The sequence below is a fragment of the Hylobates moloch genome, unplaced genomic scaffold (assembly GCF_009828535.3).
Source record: "Hylobates moloch isolate HMO894 unplaced genomic scaffold, HMol_V3 SCAFFOLD_18, whole genome shotgun sequence".
NCBI classification, from domain to species: Eukaryota; Metazoa; Chordata; class Mammalia; order Primates; family Hylobatidae; genus Hylobates; species Hylobates moloch.
Window position 1 is genome coordinate 41,554,533 of NW_026652293.1, and position 25,039 is coordinate 41,579,571.

Genomic DNA, 25,039 nt, shown 5'->3' on the forward strand with positions numbered 1-25,039 from the left:
GCGGCGGGTATTGGCAAGGCTGAAGCTTGCACAGCCCCAGTGGCCGAAGAGGCAGAGGGGCAGCGGAGCACCGGCCCGGCTTAGGCGTCTTCCCTCCTTCTTGGCGGTAGGTAGCACGCCGCCTGGCTACACCTGTGGAGGTCCACACTCTGCTTCCACACTGTCTTCAGAAATAGATCATACCAGCTGGGCGAGGTGGCTCACGCCTGTAATCCTAGCACTTTGGGAGGCTGAGGCGGGTGGATCACCTGAGGTCAGGAGTTCGAGACCAGCCAGGCCAAGATGGCGAAACCCATTCTCTACTAAAAATACAAAAATTAGCCGGGGTGGTGGCACATGACTGTAATCCCAGCTACTCAGGAGGCTGAGGCAGAAGAATTGCTCGAACCCGGTAGGCACAGGTTGCAGTGAGCCGAGATCACGCCACTGCACTCCAGCCTGGACAAAAAAGCGAGACTCTGTCTCTAAAAAATATATAAAACAAAATAAAGACAGAAAGAAATAGATCATACCCATGAATGAAAACTCTTCGAGGGAGGAAGAGCTGATTTCCTCCTAGGCACTCATTGGAAAGGGATGTTTTCATTTGCACACGTGGCAAATGTGCCACATTTATAAGGAAAATAAAATCCGTCAATGCTCCTTAAATAAGCTCTCACGGGACCATAGATCATGAGCAATTTTATTTTACATGGGGCAAAAGGGAAGACCGTTTTCAAGTAGCAAAATAAAAGAAATGCTTTGAAAAACATGGAAGATATTAACGTATCCATTTTCCTTTGGCGGTTGAAAATTTGCTTTTTCTGAGAATGTTGTCGGGTGGAGGGGGGTCGGGGGAGGTGACCTGAAATTGGAAGCTCTCCAAGGTATTGATAGATGGCTTAGGTGATTGAAAAGGGCTAGACTATTCTTAGTCTTGCTGTCACTTCACTCATTCATAAACTCATCAATTCATGCTCTGAGTAAGAAAACAGCTGGCTTTTTTTTATATTGCTGAGTTTTTATATTTAGACACTGAAAGTTTAAAACTGATGGACGACTGCAATTAAAAGCCCCCAAGTGTAAATCAGTCTCATTCTAAAAATACAGTATGTACGTTTGCTATTGACTCCCTTAACATTATTCCAGAACTTTCTTAACGCCTCTGGAGTCACTTTATATGCTGGAACTAGGTACATTGGTAATGTGATTTAATTAAAACTACAAGATTTAGGAATTGAAGACCTGGTCTGAATCTTGACTTTATTCCCCACTTGTCTGCTTCTATAGCCCCCAACCTCCACATTCCTAAGATCATTGTAATTCAAATGTAAACATACATGGTAAATATAAATTATAAACTTTGTAAATATGAGTTACTATTATCATCTACATATATGGGAACTTCTCAACATATTTATCACTGAGAGCCACAAGTGACTAAATTTCTCAAATAAAATAATTCATGAGAGTAACTGGGAGGGGGGGCAATTAAGTTATGCTTCTGGACTTTATAGAGAGTAAATTATCAGGGAAGGAAAAATTTAGCAATTTTTATCAAGAAACTTTAAAATATCCATATCATTTAAACCCATTATTCCAATTTATTCTTCGTCAGTCATAAATTCTATTGAAATCATCAGAAGTGCATTTGGAGGCTTTGAACAATTATATGTATGGCAATGCTATGTATTGATCAATTGTATAATCGATTGATACAATGCCCAATAAGCAAGAAAGGCTAAATATTTTACAGCAGATTCAGTGGTCTGGAGAATATTTGATAACTCAGGAAAGTTGTCACAATGTATACTATTAAATAAAATTTAGATCAAAGTATCAGCCATATGACCTCAATATTATAAATATTATTTATGTATTTTAATATATACACAGGAAGAAGACAAAGGAATAATCATAAAACTTGTTATATTTATATACAAATGAAAAATGACTATTTTTCTAATCTTCCATATTTTCTAGGCTTTCTACAATTAGCTTGTTACTTTATAATCAGAAAGAAAAAGGCTTTAGAAGAAATGCCAAATACAACATGAGTTATCATTTCCAACTATTAAATTGGCATCAATTCTTTAGAAGTTGGCATCCATGTTTGGGGAGTTGAGTGAAACTAAATCTTCAACCCTAGCTGTGGGATTATAAATTGGTACAATCTTTCTGAAAAGTTTTTTGACAATATATATCAAGAGCCTTTAAAATGTTCAAAGTCTTTAAGCCAATAAGTTCACTTTCAGAATCTAAGAAAATAATCATATGCCAACAAAGTTGTTGATTGCAGTACTATTTATCAAGCAAAAAGGAAAAGAAACAGCTATTAAATGTCTGAAAGAGAAGTGATTAAACACAGTAAGTTATATTTATACAATGAAATGTATCATAGGCATTAAAATATTTTAAAATAAGTTTATTCAGGAAAATGCTTATCACATAATGTTAAGAAAAAAAGTCATTATGCAATCTGTGCCTACAGCATAGATCCCAACATATACATAAATATATGGGCCAGGTGCAGTGGCTCAAGCCTGTAATGCCAGCACTTTGGGAGGCTGAGGTGGTGGGAGGATCGCTTGAGTCCAGTTGTTTGAGATCAGCCTGGGCAACATAGCGAGACCCCGTCATTACCTTGAATGAATAAATAAATAAATAAATAAATGTATGTATGTAAATATATCTTTATGTGTGTATCCCTATTTGGGTGTGCCTGGGTGTGTGTATATATACTGTATACATACACCCCCAGAGAGAGAAAAAAAGAAAGAGACTACAGAAAATATACCAAGATGTTGATAGTGATGATGATAATGTCTAGGTATTGGAATAATGGGTGAGTTTTACCTTCTTTGTAATTTCCAGTGAATTTGAAATTTTCTACCGTGATTTTATTGTCACGAAAAAGGAGTAAAGCCTGAAAATGTTTAAAATTATGAATATGGTGGAATTTCAACTGTGAAGAATATATATAGGAATACATGCACACATACACACGTGTGCCCACGCATGCGTGCATGCATATGCATCCATACAGAGAGATATTGAGAAAAGAGTTGGCTAAAATTAAGCCCAAAGTTTAGTGTTATAGAGACCTGATATCACTTCTTATTGCCTGGGTGATCTTGAGCAAATGACAATTTCATTAAAGCTCAGTTTCAGTCTCTCTAAGCTGGGATAATACTAGTATATTTCTGTGTATTTCTGTATTGATTAGGAATTTTTTTGGTGGTAAGTGGGAGAAACCAAACCTGGTAGCTTATCTTTTTTTTTAATGTTTTTGGAAGAATACAAGAGGGTTCACAGATTCAGAGGAAGAGCTGAAGAACCCAGCATCGGAAAGTGCAGGTCCCAAAATAGCTCATTGGATCTAGGTAGCAAAAACTATGGGAGTCTTTTCAGGGTACCACCACCTGGATGAGTAGGATAAAATGGCTGCTCAGTCTTTCTGAGTCATTCTGTTCAAGATTCCAATTCCAGGGGGAGCATCTGACCGGCCTGTTTTGGGATTTTGTCTAACCCTTTCCCAGAAGAGGATAGAGCACCTAGACTGGCTGCCCCACATAGATTGCAGACCTAAGGCAAGATCACAGAGCTGTTGCCCATTGAAAGGAGGAATGATGCCTGCAGACAAAAACGAAACCAATTCTTTCCACATGACTTCATATGGTTGTTGTGAGGGTCAAATGTATGTAAAATGCTTAATATAAATCCTAGCTTATAGTAGTTGCTCAATACATTTTAGCTATTCTTTACACCACACGTGTGTGTGCATGTGTGCACTGAAAAGAAACCTGAAAAAAAATTAAAATACCAGTAAACGTTATTCATGGTAATTAATTATTATCTTTTTGTATTTTCCAATTTCATCAAAATGGACGAATATTTGTTTTTTACTTAAAACAAACTTGTTTGTGTGTGTTAGAGAGAAAGGATGAGAAAGAGATTTTAGGCTCTGAGTTGGTCTGTAAGTAAATAGATAAATGATAAGAGGAGAAAATCCCTAGCGAGGCACTTTAAATAGAACTGTGGCAGGCTCTACTTGTAAAGAAGATATCTGTGTCTTACACATACAAGTCATGAAATGAAGAAATTGAGAATTCTAAGGCTTTCCTGCTGATTTCTAGGTAACCCTGAATGTCTCAGAATGGATATCAGCTAGAAGACTCTGACCTGGACAGATGCAGCTCTAGACATACAGTTCCTGCAGTCATGCTAGTAGAGAGATCATGTCAGCAGCAAACAGTGCAATTGGACATCAGCAGCAAAGCATTCATTCCTGAAGGAAATTATTGAACCCACACACAGAGAATTCTGACAGCATTGTTTAGGTAAAGCTTCCCTTTCCACAGACCCCCAAACACATGTCCTGCAAATGTTGAAGGTAGGAAGGAAGGATGAAGGCATAAAAGAAGGGAGGGAAGAAAGAGGGAGAAAGGAAAGAACTGCAACATAGGCTCAATCTCAGCAACCAAGACAGAGGTAGCCAGAATGATATGAGATCCAGTTTGCTTTTCTGGATGATGCCCACAAGAGTGGTCTGCGATCAAATATGCAAAGAATTATAGCAAATAGCAAACTCAGGCTACCTCAAGTCAACATCAAAGTCCAGAAGCAGTTGAATGCAGCAGCTGTGACAATTTTCAGAAACTGGGAGGTACTTTGGAATAATAGTTTCCAGGCCCTGAGGGAGGAGATTTATATGCCCTAGGCAGAGTCACAGAAAGAGAGACAGGAATGAAAATTGACGTTTTACAACACCTCCTTGTTCTTAGACCTGCAACCACAGTGGGCACAAATACCTAAGGTGTATTTGAGCTCCATCAAATACCATACTAGCGTTTAGGGAAGCAAGACCAATCCCAGACATTATGGGTAAGATTTAGCTTTCTGTTAATGGAACAACCTTGACCATAATTGACTTGGATCTGAACGTTTAGGTAACGGGACTGGGAAGATAGGGACAAATATCCTATGGATATTTTCAGCCAGCATAACTATTAAGGTAGAGACTGAAGAAAGGTGATCAAGGATGTGGATTCCTTCCCACTGTGTGTAAAAATGAATATTCATTTATTTTTCACACTGGCTTGAAACTCACTCTTGTTCTGAAATTAATATTCATTTAGAAACTGTATGAGATACTGGAAATTTTACTTCTAGGGCTGTTGAAGACTTGAGTTACATGGATTTTATATCACTTAATGAAACTGCCTTTTAATGCATTTTACTTCCAAGAGATGTTATTGCCAACCTGTTGGGCTGCCCAAAGAGAGATTACTCTAAGGATTCAATGGAGAAATTGAAGCCAAGTGCAAGTTCAAATTAAGGGAGACGTCATCTCTGTCGCTAGAGAATGCGCATCCATAGAGCAAGAGATTTTAAAATTGTACCATAAACAGAAAAAAAAATCTTAACTTCAAGGACTTTTGTTATTGCAGCCTGTTGTAAATTGGATTTTCCAGGAAGTAGACCCTGAGATGGAGATTAGCATGTTGGAGGGTTATTAAGAAATGCTCTTGGGAATAACAGCTGTGAGAGAGGAGGGAAGGAAGAAGTAGTGGGCAGAGGGAGAAAGCAGGTTGTGGTGCAGGCTCAGTGAAAGTCTTGACTTATCCCTGGGGAGTGCTGAAGCTGGAATGGTCCTTCCAAGTTGTTCCAAGTTTGAATGAGGGGAGTTGGTCTGTATGCTTCCATGTTGACAAATCATTCTTTGCATGTGGGCTGCCCTAGAGAGGTGAGTGACGTGGCAGCCTAGGCAATTCACAAAGAAGGCTGATGGCTGATGGCTGTCTGCTGAAAGCACTCCAAGATGCTGGAAATATCCAGGCAGCACACCACAATATACTCTGTACAGCAGTAGCACCCACAGTAGCTTTGGGTGGGGATGAGGGTGCCATCACTCAGAATGGGAAAGCATGGTGTTTAAGTGTGGACAAGTATGACTGAAAGTGTGGCAATAGGTATCATCCCCACCACAAAGTTAAAATAGTCACAGAGGAAGAATGTTGGCATCTTTGGTTCTTGGATTAGAAGCCTCCAAAATGAGGAAGGATTTTAGCCATAGTTATAATTTCATGTAGGGGCTTAGTGTCAAATAACTAAATGAATGACGCCTTGGAGGATTGAAGATGGGTTCCTGGGGAAACAAAAGTTACAAAAAAGATAAATCACAATACAGAGTAATCTTGTCAATTATGTTTTAAACTTACAGAGAAGAGTGTTTAGCTTGCCATTTATTAAGTAAAAATAAATGTAAACATTTCGTTTATTAAACATATGTAAACTCACCCCAAAGCTCTAAATCAAACATAATCACACATAATTTATCTTGTCCTTAATAACTCCGATGAGAAAAAATTTAAATAGCAAGGTAAGTGTAGCATTTATTTTCAAATACCTAAAAACAACAAGTAAAAATAGGCATTTAGTAAAAATGTACTGATAATGTAACCAATCTAAAGTATCATTTAAACATATAAATCATGGAGTTTATATCTCAGTTTATCTGAGTGAATCACAAGACCTATCATCATTTTACACTCTGTTAGAAGAGATGATCCATGGTTCTCATTCAGTTGGTGACCTATTTTTTATGTACAAAAATCCTTCTAATCCATGTAAGCAGGTTTTTAAAACAAAGACCAAACAGTGACACATAGTGAGTGTCTAATCATTTAATCTACAGATGTTTGTCTCTAAAAAGCAAGAATTACAGTATAACAAAGGGTACCTCCTATTGGTTTTTGTTTGTTTGTTTTTGAGACAAGGTCTCACTGTGTCACCCTTGAGTGGAGTGGCATGATCCTGGCTCACTGCAGCTTCAAACTCCTGGGCTGAAGTGATCCCCGCCCCCCGCCACCTCTCCATCCTGAGTAGCTGGGACAACGGGCACGTGCCACCATGTTCAGCTAATTTTTTCATTTCTTGTAGAAATGCGGTCTTCTTATGTCGTCCAGGCTGATCTCAAACTCCTGGGCTCAAGCAATCCTCCTGCTTCAGCCTCCCAAGTGCTGGGATTACAGGTATGAGCCACCATGCCTGGCTGCTCCTATTGTTTTAAGGTGTGTTGAAAGTTAATATTTTAAAAATTAAAATTATTTAATTACATTATATGTATGGAAAATAGATACATTCACAAGACTGGTTTCACAGGATTAATAAGAACATAACGTTTAAGGATGATAGAGATCACTATGTTAGAAATAGTGATTATATTTTATTATCGCTTGAGAAAAATACATTTGAAACTGTTGTTACAAAATGTGGTATTCTGAAGCCTCCACATGTATATCAGTTGAAAATACATTGAAGTGATATTTGCCTAAGGAGCTAGAATATCTTGCTTTCCCTCCATGTGTTAGATAAGCATAACTTATATATAATACAATACATCTTAAAACGTCAAAATGTTAGAGGGAAGAAGTTTATCCGATCATTTATGGACACTAGAAAAGGGGGCTTCTTTTTTTTTTTTTTTTTGATTTGAGACGGAGTCTTGCTCTGTTGCCCAGGCTGGAGTGCAGTGGCGCAATCTCGGCTCACTGCAAGCTCCGCCTCCTGGGTTCACGCCATTCTCCTGCCTCAGCCTCTCCGAGTAGCTGGGACTACAGGCGTCCGCCACCACACCCGGCTAATTTTTTGTATTTTTAGTAGAGAGGGGGTTTCACCGTGGTCTTGATCTCCTGACCTCGTGATCCGCCCGCCTCGGCCTCCCAAAGTGCTGGGATTACAAGCGTGAGCCACCGCGCCCGGGGGGCTTCTTAATCATAAGCATTAACAAGTTGGGCTATAAGAACAAAGAACAAAAATGTTCCGGAATGCCAGGAAAGATGTGCAAAGGGTTTACTAAACGCTCTTGCAGAAAATTCCTTGAAGCTCATGGCTAGTAAAATGTCTGAAACGATTTAACCCAGTAAATGAGTACTTCCTAATGTGATTTGGGAATATTCCCCAAAGATCTTTAAAACAAAACGACCAAGAAATAATGAAAAACAAAACTACTGGGTAGGACCTAGCCTTATACAGAAAAGAGGGAGCTGCATATTTCATTAAAGGACTTGCCACTATAAAAAGATTTCCTTCCTAGCACTTTGGGAGGCCGAGGCAGGCGGATCACCTGAGGTCAGGAGTTCAAGACCAGCCCGACCAACATGGAGAAACCCCATCTCTACTAAAAATACAAAATTAGCCAGGCGTGGTGGTGCATGCCTGTAATCCCAGCTACTCGGGAGGCCAAGGCAGGAGAATCGCTTGAACCTGGGAGACAGAACTTGTGGTGAGCTGAGATCATGCCATTGCACTCCAGCCTGGGCAACAAGAGCAAAACTCCGTCTCAAAGAAGAAGAAAAAGAAAAGTTTCCTGGCCAAGCGCGGTGGCTCACGCCTGTAATCCCAGCACTTTGGAAGGCTGAGGCGGGAGGATCATGAGATCAAGAGATGGAGACCATCCTGGTCTGGTGAAACCCCATCTCTACATCTCTACTAAAAATACAAAAATTAGCCAGGCGTGGTGCCGCGTGCCTGTAGTCCCAGCTACTTGGGAGGCTGAGGCAGGAGAATCACTTGAACCCGGGAGGCGGAAGTTGCAGTGAGCAAAGATCATGCCACTGCACTCCAGCCTGGCAACTGAGCGAGACTCCATCTCAAAAAAAAAAAAAAAAAAGTTTTGTATGAACACAATTGGCGTCTGAGAACATATCCAATCATAAAGCTATAAAAACAACAATAATAATAGCTAAAACATGCGGCACTTATTAGGTGCTGTGCACTATTCAATGCACTTCACTTATGCTAATTCATTTATCCTTAACAACCTGATAAAGTAAGTAACATTTTTCAACTTTATCTTACTGATGAGGGAACTGATGCATCAAGAGGTACCCAAGCTCATACAACTAATAAATTGCATACCTCAGAAAACCTCTTTCCAAATGTGAAGAAGAGATTCGTCCTTGGGGAGATCAGAGCTGATTTTTAAAGACAATCATTGCAAATAAAATATAACATATACAATCCTTCTTCAATCATTGCAGTTTCTGTATTCTCCCTTGTTAATGAAATAGTTCTTCAGGGAGTCAACATTGTTTTTGTTCAACACGGTGAAACAAGAAAATCCATTGTGTCTAGATGAGTGAAATTAATGATTACCTATTGAAGAATCTAAGAATCTACTGACTGAAGGTTCATGACTACAGTAAATGAGTCAGGGCCCTTGAATATGCTAAGCTTTTGGCATTTTGTATCTGAAGATGAGCTTCAATTATTTTTACCCATTTTTTCATATAAACCTCAAATTTTTCTGAAGAATAATTAAGTTGGCCATTCGGATTAAATAACTGGCCTATCTGTGAGGCTGTATTTTTTTTTAAGGTACAAAGTCCATTTTTTAGGTTATAATTACCACATTGATAGAGAGATAAAGACAGAAAGGGATGCATATAAATAATTCAAGAGTAACAGAAATAATTACCCTTAGCCCTTAAATACTTCAGTATATATATATCTGAAGAATAAGAACATTCTCTTACCTAATTACATAGAATTATTATAGTTGGGAATATTAACATTGACATAATAGTATTGTCTAATGTGCAATCCTTCTTTAAATTTACCTAATTGTCCACAATTATTTTTTTCTTTCTCTTTTTTCCTGGGACTCAAAGTCAAGGAATCAGGATTATGCATTGTATTTGACATGTTGCTTCAGTCGCCTCTAATCTAGGTCAGTTCTCCACTCTGTGTGTGTGTGTGTGTGTGTGTGTGTGTGTGTGTGTGTGTGTGAGACAGAGAGAGAGAGATCTTTCATGACAGCAACATTTTTGAAGAGTCTAGTAGATTTGTTGGATTGTTTCTTTGTGATCAGATTTGGTCTAACTATTTTTGGAAGAGATTATATACTGTGAGCTTAGTGTATCACATTAGCAATAACATGGTACTAGATTGCCTAATTACTAAGCGCATTAAATTTTACCATTTGATTACAATGATGTCAACTAGATCTCTCCATTGTAAAGATATTTTCCCATTGTTATTACTAAATAATCTGAGAATGTGTGTGTATATTTTTACCCCCAATTTTTTCACTCAATGCCTTTAGCGTCCATTAATAATTATTATCAGAATCAAATATTACTATGGTGTATAAAAGGGTGGTTTGCTATTTCCACTATTCCTTCTATATCTATTAGTTGGAATTATTCTATAAAAATGGCTTTTCCTCTTTCTTCATATCCACCTTTAAATTTTTTAAAGTGCAAATATGGACTATAAATATGTTTGTGTTCAGCATGTTATAATCCATTCCTGACATGATTCATTTTAATTATCAGTCCCTCAGAAATTCAGCCTGTGGGAATGCCTTCACATTGGCTTCTGCACCTTTTTTGCATACATCCATTGTTTTTTTGTGTACTTCCAGGCACAAGATATTACAGGATCATTTTGTACTTTCATTGACCCTATCCTGGACTCAGCCATTTCTCCAAGGATCCCTGGTTCCATGTTGTAGGGAATGAAGTTTAGTAAGGCTGGATGTCTATGAGCAAAGCAGGCTCCATTTCATAATTTCATTCCTTGAAAATGAGATTTTGGTCACCTGTTAAAATAGGGTCACTCTTGTAAAAACTATAATATTGAACCTAATAGTCATTTACACTTTAGGGTGAACATATTTATAAGCCTACTTATTTCATAAGGGGTAATGGTGGCAATGGTGAAGTTAGAGGGCCCATGGAGGAAGAAAGAAAGCTAACATCAATTTCTTCTATTCCAGGCACCATCACATACATGACTTACATTAATCATCATAAAAATCTTATTTTTGCAAGTGAGGGACTAACTTGTTTAAAGTTACTGTTTGTATTGTAGATATCCCAAAATTAAAACCCTTATTTGTTTGACCCTAAGAGTTTCATCTGTGACTTCTACTACCAGAGGCCATTCTCCAAGCCAAACAAGTAGGTCTGAGGGCTGAGAAGACACAGTTCACCCACTTCAAATTTCAAGAAGGGCAAACTCTGGTCATGCTGTCTTCTGTGTTTCACTTGAAGTTGTTCAGCATGATCTGCATGCACAGCCACCCTCTCATTGTCCTTTGGCTGAGAATAGGGTTCAAATGTTTTTCCCTATTGCTCAGGAAGTCTGTGGGAAACAATTTCCTATTTCATTTGCTTTCAGTGTTTATTCAAAAAGAACAGATAGGATCTCAAAGTGAAAGCTGTTTCAGTTGGATTATTCATTACAAGTACTATCTGCTGCCAGAAGTTAGTGCTGGTGGTGGGAAAGCTTGTTGTAGGCTTGTAAGAGATAACTGAAACAAGCTGCCTGAGAAACAATGTTGGGTACAAAGCACAGAAGAACATGTTTTTGTCCCCTCTTCATTATTATCTTGGTCAAGTTCCTGAACTCTGTTGGCTCTCAGTTTTCTCACTGAAAATGGAGACAGTAATAATTTGCCTGCCTGAAGAAATGAGGTGAGCTATCTAGTACAAAATCAACAACCACATGTTGAATATCTTCTACAATAGAGTGTTTCCTTTGACATTAGAAACGTGGAGAAATATAGGCAGAGTTTCTACCCATATTATGCTTAACATCTAGTTGAAGTTGCAGGACTTGCCTCTTAAAAGGACAAATAAATAACACGGAGACATATTTGTAAAACAGTGTGTGTCAAAGACAAGGGAAAGGATTAATCACCAATAACATTATAAGCTTCTCAACTTAAAATAATAATAAAGAACACTTTTCTCTTTTTTTAAAAAAAATGTAAGTTTAGGAATAGATGTGCAGGATATGCAGGTTTGTTACATAGGTAAACGTGTACCATGGTGGTTTACTGCACAGATCATCCCATCACCCAGGCATTAAACCCAGAATCCACTAGCTATTTTTCCTGATGCTCTCCCCACCCCACAGGTTCCCAGTGTGTGTTGTTCCCCTCCATACGTCTATGAGTTCTCATCATTCAGCTCCCACATATAAGTGAGAAAATGCAGTGTTTGGTTTTCTGTTCCTGTGTTACTTTGCTGAGGATAATGGCATCTAACTCCATCCATGTCCCCGCAAAGGACATAATCCCATTCCTTTTTATGGCTGCATAGTATTCCATGGTGTATATGTACCACATTTTCTTTATGCAATCTATCATTGATGAACATTTAGGTTGATTCCATGACTTTGCTACTGCAAATAGTGCTGCAACGAACATATGCATGCATGTATCTTTATAATTGAATAATTTATATTCCTTTGGGTACAAACCCCATAATAGGATTGCTGGGTCAAATGGTATTTCTGCATTTAGGTCTTTGAGGAATTGCCACACTGTCTTCCACGATGATTGAACTAATTTACACTCCCACCAACAGTGTAAAAATGTTCCTTTTTCTTCATAACCACTGCAGCATCTGTTGTTTTTTGACTTTTTAACAGTAGCCATTCTAACTGGTGTGAGATGGCATCTCATTGTGGTTTTGATTTGCATTTCTCTAATGATCAGTGATGTTGAGCTTTTTTTCATATGTTTTTTGGCCGCATGTATGTCTTCCTTTGAGAAAGATCTGTTCATGTTCACTTTTTAATGTCTGCTTTTTAATGGGGTTGTTTAGTTTTTTCTTGTAAATTTGTTTAAGTTACTTGTGGATTCTAGATATTAGACCTTTGTTAGGTAGATAGATAGCAAAAATTTTCTCTCATTCTGTAGGTTGTTCATTCTGATAATAATTTCTTTTGTTGTGCAGAAGCTCTTTAGTTTAATTAGATCCCATTTGTCAATTTTTGCTTTTGTTTCAATTGCTTTTGATATTTTTGTTATGAAATCTTTGCCCAAGCCTATGTCCTGAATGGCATTGTCTAGAGTTTCTTCTAGGATTTTTATAGTTTTGGGTTTTACATTTAAGTCTTTAATCCATTTTGAGTTAATTTTTATATATGGTGTAAGGAGGGGGTCCAGTTTCAATTTTCTGCATATTGCTAGCCAGTTCTCCTAGCACCATTTATTAAATAGAGGATCATTTCCCCATTGCTTGTTTTTGTTAGATTTGTCAAAGATCAGATGGTTGCAGGTGTGTGGTCTCATTTCTGATTTCTCTATTCTGATTCATTAGTCTGTGTCTGTTCTTGTACCAGTACCATGCTGTTTTGGTTACTGTAGCCTTGTAGTATAGTTTAAAGTCAGGTAGCATGATTCCCATCAAATTACCATTGACCTTCTTTACAGAATTAGAAAAAAACTATCTTAAAATTCATACAGAACAAAAAAAAGAGCCCAAATAGCCAAGTCAATCCTAAGCAAAAAGCACTTTTCTCTTTTCTCCTACCAATGTTTTAAACAATAAAATAAGGAATAAGGAAGGAAGAATAAAGGTACAACAAAACAAATGAAAAAGGAAAGAGAAAAGGAAAAAAAATACAAAAAAAGCAGTGAAAGTAGATATGAAGATAAATATAAAAGTCAGTATTAATGTCTTTTCAGTTTATAAACCTCACTTTTTCTTATGTGATTTAAATCCAATTGCATAATACAAAAATTATAAATCTATGTTTATGAATACACAATATATAAAGATGTCATTTGTAACAATAACAACATAAAGAGAGGGATGGAGTTGTATAAATGCAAACATTTTGTACACAATTGAAACTAGATTGCTATAAATGAAAACATTAATTGTAATCCTCAGGGCAACCACTAAGAATACAACTTTAAAATGTGTAGAAAAAGAAAAGAGAAAGTAATCAAAAGGGTACACTAGAAAATATGTATTTAATACAAAAGAAGGCAGTAACAAAGGAATTAAAGAGCAAAGAAAAAAAAAACATACAGAAAGCAAATAGCAAAATGGCAAAAATCCTACCTTATCAGTAATTACGCTAAAAATAAATGGATGAAAGGTCTAATGAAAAGGCAAATGTTGGCAGTAAAGATTGAAAAACATGATCTAATTGAATGCTGTCTACAAGAGACTTGCTTTAGATTCAAAGACAAAATAAATTGAAAGCTAAGAAATGGAAGAAGCTCTTTCATGCAAACACTAAAAGACAGCTGGAGTAAATATATGACTATCAGACAAAATAGAGTTTAAGAAAAAAATTACGCCTGGTGCAGTAGCTCATGCCTGTAATCCCAACACTTTGGTAGGCCAAGGAGGGAAGATCACTTGAGCCTAGGAGTTCAAGACCAGCCTGGGCAACATAGGGAACCCCCATCTCAAAAAAGGAAGGAAGGAAGGAAGGAGGGAAGGAAGGAAGGAAGGAAGGAAGGAAGGAAGGAAGGAAGGAAGGAAGGAAGGAAGAAAAAGAAAGAAAGAAAGAAAGAAAGAAAGAAAGAAAGAAAGAAAGAAAAGAAAGGAAGGAAGGAAGGAAGAAAGAAAGAGAAAGAGAGAGAGGGAGGGAAAGAGAGAGAAGGAAGGAAGGAAGGAAAAAGAAAGGAAGAAATAAAAAGAAAGAAGAAAAGAAAAGAAAAGAAATTAGCTGGGCTTAGTTGTATTTACCTGTGGTCCCAGCTATTTGAGAGACTGAGGTGGGAGGACTTCTTGGGCCCAGGAGGTTGAGACTATAGTAAGATGTGATTGTACCCTGTACTACTCCAACCTGAGCAATAGAACAAGACCCTATCTCAAAAAAGAAAAAAGAAAAAAATTGTTACAACAGACAAATCAGGATATTACATAATAATAAAGGGTCAATCTATCAAGAACATATATCAATTATAAACCTATAAACAGAGGCCCAAAATATATGAAGCAAAGATGGACAATTAAAGACAGAAGTAGGCAGTTCAACAATAAGGGTAGGACAGTTGCATATTCCACTTTCAATAATGAGTAAGTCAACCAGGCAGATCATCAACAAGGACATAGGGGACTTGAATAACACTATAAGCCATCTAGGCCTAAGAGACATGCACAGAACACTCCATTCAACAACTGCAGAATACACATTCTTCTCAAGCGCACACGGATAATTCTCCAAGATGAACCATATGTTAAACTTCAAAACAAATCTCAATAAGTTTTAAAATACTGAAATCATAACAAGTGTCTTTGGAATGAAATTAGAAATCTATAACAGAAGGGAAACTGGAAAATTCACAAATATGTGGAAATTAAACAACATACTCTTAAATAACCAATGGGCCAAAGAAGAAATCACAAGGGGATTTAGAAAATAGAGATGTATGAACATGAAAACACAACATACTAAAATCTATGAGACACAATGAAAGCAGTACTTGGAGGGGAAATTTATACTTTTAAATGCCTACTTTAAAAAAAATCTTACATAAGTAACCTAACCTTCCTAAGTGACTAGCAAGAATAAATAAATAAATAAAAAGAAATAAAAATAAAAATAAAAAAGGTAGATTAAGCCCACAGCAAACAGAAGGGCTGAAATAATAAAGATTTGAGCAGAGGTAAATGAAATAAAACATAGAAAAATAATAAAGAGAATTAATGAAACTAAAGTTTGTTCTTTGAAGAGATCAACAAAATTGCCAAACTTTTAGCTCAACTGATGAAGACAAAAAGAAGATTCAAATTACTAAAATAAAAAATGAAAGTGGTAATATTACTATTAGCCTCATGAAAATAAAAAGAATTATAGAGAATGCTACAAACATTTCTATGTGAAAAAAATCACATAACCTAGACAAAATGAACAACTTCCTAGAAACACACAAACTACACACACAAACTATCAAAACTGACTCAAGATGAAATCTGAATAGACCTAAAATAAATAAGCATATTGAATCAGTAATCAAAAATTCTAACAGAAAAAGCTCATGACTGGGTGGCTTCACTGGCAAAGTCTACCAAATATTTTATGAAGCAGAGTAATTCTTTTCAAACTTCCAAAAAGTAGAAGGGGAGGAAATACTTCCCAACTCATTCTATGAGGCCAGCATTACCCTGATACCAAAGCCAGACAAAGATATGACAAGAAGAGAAAACTGCATGCCAATATCCCTTATGAATATAGATGCAAACATTTTCAACACAATACTAGCAAACATCATTCAACACTAGATTAAAAGGATTATACCTCATGACTAAGTGGAATTTATTCCAGGGATGCAAGGGTGGTTCAACATATGAAAAGAAGTCAAATCAACATATTACAACATTTATGAAAGAAAGAGTAAAACCCCACACATTCATCTTAACTGATGACAAAAAGCATTTAACAAAATTCAACAGTCTTTCATGATGGGAACACTCAGTAAAGTAGAAATAGAAGGCAGTATTCTCAACTGGCCATCTGGAAAATTCCATATCTAACATCAAACTCTATGTAAAAGACCAAAAGCTTTCCCTGTAGTATCAGGCACAAGACAAGAATTTTCATTCTGGCCACTTCCATTCAACATTATACTGAACATTCTAGCCAGGTCAACAAGGTAAGAAAAAGAAATAAAAGGCATCTATATTAGAAAGGCAGAGGTAAAACTATTTCTAGTCACAGATGACATGATTTTATATCAAACAAAAAACTACTAAAGCTATCCATTACTCTGTTTTGCATTGTTGTAAAGGAATTCCTGAAACTGGGTAATTTATAAAGATTTTTCTTTGGCTCGCAGTTCTGCAGGTTGTACAACCATGACACCAGGATCTGCTTGGCTTCTGGTGAAGCCTCAGGAAGCTTATACTCATGGCAGAAGGAAGGGAGAGCAGGCATGTGACATTGTGAGAGAGGGAGCAAGAGAGAAGCCACCAAGAGGCCCCAGGCTCTTCTAAACAACCAGCTTTTATATGAACTAATAGAGTGAGAACTCATTACTGTGAGGAGAGCACCAAGCCATTCTTGAGGGATCTGTTCTCATGACCCAAACACCTCTCTCTAGGCCCACCTTCAACAATAGAGTTCATACTTCAACATGAGATTTGGAGGGGCCACACATCCAGACGATAGCAAGCTAATAGAGGAATTTAGCCAAGTTGCAGAATATAATATCAAAACTCCATGTATTTCTACAATGGATGTCTCTATTGTATATAAAACCCCATTGTATTTATATACATGAGCAATGAACAATCTGAAAAGGAAACCATAAAACAATTTCATTTAATATAACATCAGGCCCAGTGTGGTGGTTCACACCTGTAATCTCAGCACTTTGGGAGGCTGAGGCAGGCGGGTCACTTGAGGTCAGGAGTTCAAAACCAGCCTGGCCAACATGGCAAAACCCTGTCTCTACTAAAAATACAAAGTTGGCTGAGAGTGATGGTGCATACCTGTAGTCCCAGCTACTCAGGAGGCCAAGGCAGGAGAATCACTTGAACCTGGAAGGCAGAGGTTGCAGTGAGCTGCGATCATGCCACTGCACTCCAGCCTGGGAGACAGAGTGAGACTCTGTCTCAAAAACAAACAAAGTAAACAAAAACAAACAGAAAAACAAAAAATAACATCAAAACAGTAAAATATTTAGGAATGTATTTAACCAGGGAAGTGTAACACTTGTGCACTGAACACTATAAAACTTTGCTGAAAGAGATTAAAGAAAACCTTAATAAGTAGAAAGAGATTTCATGTTCATGGATTAGAAGATATAATGTTAAGATGGCAATACTCCCCAAGTTGATCTACAGATTCAGTGCAAGCTCTATCAAAATTTCAACTTCTTTTTTGAACAAATAGAGAAGCTGATTCTAAAATTCATATGGAATTGCAAGAGATGCAGAACATCCAAAATCCTGAAAAAGAAAGCAAAAAGAACTTAAACCCATACTTCAAAACTTACTACAAAGTTACAAAAATCAAAACAGTGTACTATTGGAATAAGGGTAGATATATAGGTCACTGGAGCATAATTGAGAGTCCAGAAAGAAATCAATATATCTATGGAAAATTGATTTCTAATAAGGATGTCAAGACCATTCAATGGGGGAAAGAATTGTCTTTTTAAAAAATGATACTTGGACAAACAAATGTCTACATGGCAAAGAATGGATTTGGATCTTTACCTCACAACACATACATAAATTAATTCAAAACAGATTTAAAAATTCAAATGTAAAAGCTAAAACTATACAACTCTTGAAAGGAAACATAGGTGTAACTCTTCATGACCTTAGATTAAGCAATAGTTTCTTAGCTAAGGTATCAAGAGCACAAGCAACAAAAGAAAAAATAGATAACATAAACTACATTAAAATTAAAAACAAAAAATTAATTGAAATGTCATAATTACACATAGTGGGTACAGAGTGACATTTCAATTCACGCATACAATGTGTATTGATCAATCAGGGTAATTAGCATATCCATCATCTCAAACATCCATCATTTCTTTGTGTTGGGAACATTCAACATCCTCCTTTTAGCTATCTGAAATGATATAATGTATTACTGTTGACTGTAGTCATCCCACAGTTGTATAAAACACTAGAACTTATTCCTCCTATCTAGCTGTAAGTTTGTATCCTTTAACTAACTTCTCTAACTCCCTCCTTTACCTACCCTTTTCTGGTAACCACAATTCTACTCTCTGCTTCTATGAGCTCAGCATTTCTAGTTTCCACATTATGAGTGAGAACATGTGGTATTTATCATTCTGTGTCTGACTTATTTCACTTAACATAATATCTCCTAGGATCATCCATGTTGCTGCAAATGACGGAATTTTATTCCTTTTTATGGTTGATATATATATATATATCATAATGAAATATTATTCAAACATATATATATATATATATGACATTTTCTTTATCCATTCATCTACTGATGGGCATGTAGGTTGATTCAGTATCTTGGCTATTGTGAATAGTGCCACAATAAACACAGGGATGCAGATCACACTTCAGCATATGGTTTTCCTTTCCTTTGGATACATAACCGACAGTGGAATGGCTAGATTATATGGTAGTTCTATTTTCATTTTTTTAAAGAAATTCCATACTGTTTTACATAATGGCTGTACTAATTTACATTCCCACTAACAGAATATGAGTTCCCTTTTCTCTGCAACTTTGCCAGCATTTTTTTGTGTGTTTTTAATATTAGCTAGTCTAACTAGGTGAGACAATATCTCATTGTGGTTTTGATTTAAATTTTCTTAATGGTTTGTGATGTTGAGCACTTTTGCACATACATTGCCATTTGTATGTCTTTTTAAAAAATAAATGTCTATTATGATCATTTTCCCATTATTAAATCAGATTATTTTTTTTTTGCTGTTGAATTGTTTGAGTTCCTTGTATATTCTGGATATTAATCCTTTGCCTCTTCATTCTCTTGATTGTTTCCTTTGCTATAGAGAAGATTTTGAGTTTGATATAATCCCATTTGTCATTTTTGCTTCTGTTGCCTGTGCTCTTGAAGTCTTATCATTAAATCTTTGCTCAGAAGTGTTTCTCCTGTGTTTTCTTCTGGTGGTTTTATAGTTTTGCATCTTACATTTAAGTCTTTAATCCATTTCGGGTTGATTTTTGTATATGGTGAGAAGTAGGGGGTCTAATTTTGTTCTTCTGCATATAGATATCCAGTTTTACCAGCACCATTTTTTGAAGAGTCTGTCCTTTCCCCAGTGGATATTCTTGTCACCTTTGTCAATCAGTGGGCCATAAGTACATTAATTCATTTTTCTGTCTTCTGTTCTTTGCCATGGTCTATGTGTTTGTTTTTATGCTAGTACCATGCTGTTTCATCCCTGAAATAAATCTCCCTTGATCATAGTGTATAATCATTTTGCTATGCTGTTAGATTTGGTTTGCTAGTATTTTATTGAGGATTTTTGCATCTATGTTCATTACAGATATTGGCCTGTAGTCTTCATTTTTGTTTTGTTCTTTTCTGGTTTGTGTATCAGCATAAGACTGGCATCATATAGTAAATTTGGAAGAGTTCCCTCCTCTTTATTTTTTTTTTGAAATAGTTTGAGAAGAATTCTTGCTAGTTCTCTTTTAAAATATTGATATAATTGAGCAGTGAAGTCGTCTGGTCCTAAGCTTTTCTTTGTTGGAGAATGCTTATTACTCGCCATTTGTCTGTTCAGATTTTCTGCTTCTTCTTTGTTCAGTCTTGGTAGGTTTTATGTGTACTAGAATTTACACACTTCCTCTAGGTTTTCCAGTTTGTTGGCAAATTGGAATGATTCTTTGTATTTCCATGGCATTTGTTTTAAGGTCTCTGTTTTAATTTCTGACTTTATTTATTTGGATCTTCTTCTTTTTCTCATAGTCTCTTTTCAAAAAATCAACTGTTTGTTTTGTTTGTCAATCTTTTGTATTTTTGTCTCTATTTCATTAGGTCTGCTTTAATCTTTATTATTTGTTTTCTTCTGTTAATATGAGGCTTGGTTTGTTCTTGTTTATCTAATTTTTTGAGGTGCTATAATAGTGAAGTTTTTTTTTTTTTTTAATCTTCCTGCTTTTTTGATGTAGTCATTTATTTCTATGAACTTCCCTGGTAGAACTGCTTTTGCTATCTCCCATAAGTTTTGGTATATTGTGTTTCTACTTTCATTTGTTTCAAAAGTTTTCTTTTTTTATTCTCTTCCTAATTTCTTCATTAAACCATTGATCATTCAGAAGCATGTTATTTAACTTCTAGGTACTTACACAGTTTCAGAAGTTCATCTTGTTATTGACTTCTAGCTTCACTCCATTGTGATCTAAAGAAAATCTTAATATGATTTCAATTTTCTTAAGTTTATTGAGGCTTGTTTTGTGGCCTAAGTTTATTGAGGCTTGTTTTGTGGTCTATCCTGGAGAGTGTTGCATATGCTGATGAGAAGAATGTGTATTCTGCAGCTGTTGATTAAAACATTTGGTAGATGTCTGTTGGGTCTATTTGGTCTATAATGCAGTTTAAGTTCTATGTTTTTTGTTGATTTTCAGTATAGATGATCTGTCCAATGCTAGGAGTGGAGTGTTGAAGTCTCTACCCATTGATATATTGCAGTGTATCTCACCCTTTAACTATAATATTTACTTCATATATCTGAGTGCTGTTGTGTTAGATGCATATATATTTAGAATTTATATCCTTTTATGGAATTAATCCCTTTATCCTTATGTAATGACCCTCTTTGTCTCTTTTTTATGTATTTTGACTTAAATTTAATCTATGTTGTTTGATATAGGTAATCATAGCTACTTCTGCTCAGTTTTGTTTTTTGTTTATGTGGAATCTTTTCCCATTCTTTTACTTCAGTCTGTGTGTATCTTTACAGGTGAAATGAGTTTCTCGTAGACAAAATATAGTTTGATCTTGTTTTGTTTTTATCCTTTCAGCTAATCCATGTCTTTTAATTGGAGAATTCAAACTAATTACATTCACAGTTGTTATTGATAGGTATGGATTTACTTCCATCATTTTCTGAATTGATTACTGGTTGTTTTTTACATTTTTTTGTCCCCGTCTTTCTCTCTTATTGTTTCTCATGGTTTGGCGGTTTTGTAATAATGTTCAATTCCTTTCTCTTTCTTCTTTGTGTGTCTGCTGTACTAGTGAATTTTATACTTTCATGAATTTTCATGTTGGTAGGTATCATCTTTTCACTTCCAGATTTAGGACTCCCTCAAGCATTTTTTTGTATGGCCTGTCTAGTGGTGATAAATTTCCTCTTTTTTTGCTTATCTGTGAAAAACTTTATTTCTCTTTCATTTCTGAAGGATATAATTGCTGGCCGTAGTATTATTGGCTGGCAAGTTTTTTTTTTCTTTCAGTACTTTGAATATATCATCCCATTCTCCTGACCTATAAGGTTTCTGCTGAAAATTTTTCATTGGTCTGACAAGGATTTCCTTATACATGACTTGACACTTTTCTCTTGCTCTTTTTAGAATTCTCCTTGTTTTGATTTTTGACAGTTTGACTACAATTTACCTTGAAGAGGGACCTTTTGTGTTGGATCTATTTGGGAATCTCTGAGCTTCCTGGGTCACATTGTCCCTCTCTCTCTCAAGATATGAGAAGTTTTCAGCTGTTATTTATTTAAATATATTTTCAATGTCTTTTCCTATTTATTCACCTTCTAGAACTTACATAATCTGAATATTGGTTCACTTAATGTCTCAGAAGTCTTGTATGCCTCTTCATTCTCTTTAATTTTTTTTTCTTTTGTTGTCTTACTGGGTTATTTCAAAAGACCTGTCTTCAAGTTCCGAAATTCTTTCTTCTTGATCCAGTCAACAGTTGAAGCTGTTGATTGTAATCTTTATTTTATTCTTTGAAATCTTCAGTTCCAATATTTGTTTGGTTCCATTTTATAATACCTGTGTCTGTTGAATTTCTTATTCTGATGATCAATTGTTTTCCTGATTTCACTGAATGGTCTATTTGTATTCTCTTATATCTCACTGAGTTTCTTTAAGATAATTATTTTGAGTTCATTTTTAGGCATTTCATAGATTTTCTTTTTTGGAGTCTGTTACTGGAAAATTATTGTGTTCCTTTGGAGGTGTCATGTTTCCTTGCTTTTTCATACATCTTGTGTCCGTATGGTGATATCTGCACATCTGGTGTAGCAGTTGCCTTGTCTCATTTTATCAAGTAACTTTCATAAAGAAAGAATTTTTCCTGTAGATTTGTCCTATAGTGTTGGTTGGGTAGTGTTTTGGCTTTGGTTCCAGGGGGGTGCAATAGTGTAGTCTCTGTGTGACTTTGTTTGGTGTATTCAATGTTAGCAGTGTCTGCAAGTGCCTCAGTGGCCTAGGCTGCAAGAGTTTGTGGAGGCCATGGTGCAGCTTTGCAAAGTGTAGTGGGCCCCCAGTGGGCCAGATCTCTGGCCCCTGAGAGGGCTCATAGGCCTTTGGTAGCTCTGTTTCTGGAGTGTGTGAGGTTTCCAGAGGTGGCAGACTCTGAATGGGCCAGTCCTTAGGTCTTGGGGGTTGCACAGATGTTCAGTGGCTTGGCCACTGGAGTGGGTGAGGTTGCCACCATTGGTAGGCCTTGGGTGGGCCAGTCCTCTGGCCTCTGGGTGAGGTGTGTGGTGACATAGCTGCTGGAATGAACAGGGTCACTGGCAGTGACAGACCCTGAATGGGCTGGTGCTTGGGCCCCTGATGGGGTGTGTGTGAGCACATGGTGGCTATGTCACTGGAGTGGATGATTTATCAAAAAAGTAGTCAGCTTACAGAATGGGAGAAAATATTTGCCTATTATAGATCTGATGAGACTTATGTCCAGAATTTCTACAGAACTCTTACAATTCAATAACAAAAGACAACCTAATTAAAAAATGGGCAATGGATCTGAATAGTCATTTCTCTAAGGAAAATATACAGATGGCCAATAAGCACATTAAAAGATAGTCAGCATCATCAGTCATTAGGGAAATACAAAGGAAAACCACAATGAGATACTTCACACTCACTAGGATGGGGAAAAGTAAACAAAACAAAACAATAACTACAAAACAAAACAAAACAGAATGTAATGAATATTGGTGAGGTGTGGAGAAATTAGAACGTTCATACATGGCTGGTAGGAATGTAAAATGGTGCAGCCAAAGTGGAAAAAAATAGTTTGGTGGTTCCTCGAAAAGTTAAACCTAGTATTATCATAAGACCCAACAATGCCACTCCTAGGTGTATTAGTTTGTTCTCAAGCTGCTATGAAGAAATACCCAAGACTGGGTAATTTATAAAGAAAAAGATGTTTAATGGACTCATAGTTCCCCATGGCTGGGAAGACCTCACAATCATGGCGGAAGGTGAAGGAGGAGAAAAGGCACGTCTTACATGGTGGCAGGAAAGACAGCATTTGCAGGAGAACTGCCCTTTATAAAACCATCAGACCTCATGAGACTTATTCACCATCACAAGAACAGAACAGGAAAAACCAGCCACCGGGATTCAATTACCTGCCACCAGGTCCCTCCCACAACACATGGGGATTATAGGAGCTACAATTCAAGATGAGGTTTGGGTGAGGACACAGGCAAACCATATCATTAGGTATATAGTTAAGATAATTGAAAAGAAGAGTTTAAACAAATCTTGTACACGAATGTGCAGGCAGCCATATTCTCAATAGCTAGAATGTAGAAACAACCCACTGTCCGCCAACTGATAAATAGATTAACAAGATGTGGCATATGCATACAATGGGATGTTATTCAGCTATGAAAAGGAATAAAGTACTGATTCACGCTACAACAAGGAAGAACCTTGAAAATATTATGCTAGCTGAAAGAAGCCAGACACAAATGGCTACATATTGTATGGTTGTATTTATATAAAGTGTCCAGAAGAGGCATAGAGATAGAAAGCAAATTAGTGGTTGTCACGTGCTGGAGGAGTTGGGGTAAATGGAAAGGCCAGTGACTACTCAATGGGCGCAGGGTTTTTTTTTGGATGATAAAGATATTCTAGAATTAGGTAGTGGTAACGGTTGCAAAACATTGTGAGTGTACTAAACACCACTGAATTATACACTTTAAAATGTACTAAAAAATTGTACACTTTAAAATGACTAAAATGGTGGATTTTATGTTATATGAATTTTACCTTAATTTAAAAAATATACAAGGAGAGAACGAGCATTTTAATTCTTATTTTATGTGCAGCATTATGCTAGTCATTTTCCTTTTCTTATTGATTCAAGTGGATATTTGTCCATAAACACATCATGACTTAATTGAAAGAAAATTTCCAAACTGGACTTTAAACTTTTGAATTTGCTGGGATTCTACCTCTTCTGTGAAGCCTTTTTTGAGCTCTCCTAAGGCAGAACAAATGGCTCCATTTTATGTAATACTTCTTTACCTTTTTCAGGCTTCCATTATTGCACATATTATGCTTTGGCTTTATTATTTACATTTGTAATTTGTTTTTGCCTTGTAACATGTTTGTTGTTCTCTTTTACTAGTTTATGAGCTCTTCAAGATTGGGCCTTGCCCTTTGTGTTTTCATTTCTGGAGCCTGGAATATCACTCAGCACAAAGTATATACTCAATAAAGGTTTTCCTGGCCAGGTGGGTTTACATATTTGGTTTCTATAAGCACTACATTAATGGCTCCTAAAATAGCTATGTCTGTTTGACTTGTCTGTACAACAGTCAGCATTCATTTCCCAGAATGAAACTAGGTCACAT

General features: G+C 36.5%; 1 long non-coding RNA gene across 1 annotated transcript; it reads left to right on the forward strand.

Annotated features, from left to right (window-relative positions):
- LOC131381794 (uncharacterized) lies at positions 1–24,928 on the forward strand. Its single transcript, XR_009210733.1, has 5 exons — positions 1–106; positions 4,116–4,319; positions 6,922–7,052; positions 9,654–9,712; positions 24,814–24,928. It is a non-coding gene; the product is annotated as an uncharacterized LOC131381794 (long non-coding RNA).
- The last annotated feature ends 111 nt before the right edge of the window (positions 24,929–25,039 follow it).